Below are 2,244 nucleotides of genomic sequence, written 5' to 3' on the forward strand. Positions count from 1 at the left end.
CACCTTAGGCTATAAATAGAGGTGCTCTCTTTGTAAAATTCATATTGGAATTAATCTAAGAAAACTCTACTCAAATTTTGAGTGACCTTTGGAGAGCTTTTGGAGCCTTCTTCTCTAGTCTTATCTTGATGGATCATTGGAGTCCTCAAGTGGCGACATCACTCTCATCTAGGAGCATTCCACACTTCTAGTGGCGAGATCATCCAACATTCTTCCATCTTCATGAGCACTCTCTTCTCCTTCCTTTCTTCTTTTTCAATTGTTCATGTTGCCTTGTGTTCTTGAGTTGTTTTGGTTCGTTTTTTTCCATTTTCCAGCACCTATGTTCTGTTTTTGTTTTTAATTTCTATTTTGTTCGGTTCCTATGTTTACTTGCTTAATTCTGTTCGGTCATTCCAAGTTTTAATCTCTTTATTGATTCAATTTGACAATATTTGGTTCATCCAAATGAGTTTGGGATTTGGTACCAGTAATTGGTGAGTTTTTGTCTTAGAACAATGATCCAACTCTAAGAAAAGTGCCTCTATATTTTCCAGCTCAAGGTGATTCCTAAAAATGTCAAGAATCTTGTTCTATGTGGCTATTGGAATCACATCATGTGGTGTACCGCCCTGGTGGACGGGTGTGATGACGTGGCATCCTGCTACAGTGTAGGCGTGTTGGCAGGGCGCCAGGTTGGCAGATGGGAAGGAAGTCGGGAGGCACGTGTGGTCGCAGATTGTTAAGTTGGCGTGTTCCGATTTCCAGTTTACCAGAATAGGCGATCGCCAGGTTGAAGATGAAGTCGCCAGATGTAGACTCAGGCGACCAGGCAGTCGGAGATCGCCAGAATAAGCACATCGCCGAAGACGAAGGAGAAGCAGATTATGAAGACGGCCGGCGAGACCGCAGGGAAGGTGTATGAAGGCCCTAACTCACCAGTTTCAATAGAGATCGCACTCCTAAGTTAGCTATGCACTGGGCAGTACCATGCATAAGTAACTTAGCCAAAATAAGAGTAGAAGCAGCGCCAAGTCAGGGAGCCTCCAGATGATGGCACGTGTACAGTTGGATGCGAGCCACATGTCCAAGTCTGTAACTGCCAGGAGAGAGAAAACCACCAGGTATATAAGAGTTCTTAACAGATTTTCTGAGGTACGCACGTTCAGTTCATACACTTTACGCTTGCGAGTGACAGAGCTGTTTGTGAGAGAGAGAGTTTGCACGGTTCCAGTTCTTAGTATTTGGTGATACCGTCACTGACTTGAGCGTCGGAGTGCGATCGGCCGCAGCGGCGCTGTATCGTTTCTTTGCAGGTTCTTGAGATAGATCCAGAGGAGGAACGGAAGTGAGAAGCGGCGCGCACGTCGATCCTTTGACGAGGCATTCTCCAGCGCTCCGGTCAACAGGCAGGATCATCAGGCGCCCACCGTGGGGCCGTGTAAAACGTGCTCCCATCCACAGCGTGAGTTCGTGGAAGCTTTCGAGGTTTTCTGCGCGGTTGTGTGCTGGTGCAACCGTCGTTTGCAGTTTCTTTGAGTTTCGTTCGGTGAAGTTTGCGTTTTAAACCGTTTGTTTGGCTTTTCGATCGGTGGATTCGGTTTCTTTCGTTTGCTTGTTTGGTTCGTGGGGAAACGGTGGTTTTTGGTGTAGCTGCGATCTTCTTCGAAGGTTTGCGGTGTTCTTGAGTTCTTGCGCAGTTTCTTGAGTTTTCTCCGGTTGATCGCTGATTCGATCGTGGTTGAAGTGTTATTTGCTGTATTTCTGTGGTTCGCTGAAGTTAATGAGAAAGATGAGAAGCAATCGCTCCAGTCCCGTGGCTCCTGTCGCTGCTGAAGGCGACACCGCCATGACCATGGCGCAGATGGCAGAGATGATGCGCTCGTTGCAGGCCACTGTAGAAGCCTCGCGCGTCGAGCAGGCAAGGATACATGAGGACCTGGTCGCCTCTCGCGCCAGGAACGAGGAGCTCAGCAAGGTAGCTGAGGAGCTGCGTCGAGCTCTTCAGGAGCAGCAGGGTCGTTCTTCAGCTGAAGAGGTGGCACCGTCGACGCCGCCTCGTGTCTTCCCAATGCCTTTCATTCAGGCGATTACCGACACGCCAATTCCCACGAGCGTGGTTCCGGTTAAAGCTGTTTTTACCGGCGTGGAGGATCCAGAGGCTCATCTGACCACGTTCCACACCCAGATGATGCTGTCGGGAGGGTCGGACGCCGTCTACTGTAAGATGTTCGTGAGCACGCTCCAGGGAACGGCGATGGAGTG

Source organism: Phaseolus vulgaris, chromosome 11, assembly GCF_000499845.2.
Source record: "Phaseolus vulgaris cultivar G19833 chromosome 11, P. vulgaris v2.0, whole genome shotgun sequence".
NCBI classification, from domain to species: Eukaryota; Viridiplantae; Streptophyta; class Magnoliopsida; order Fabales; family Fabaceae; genus Phaseolus; species Phaseolus vulgaris.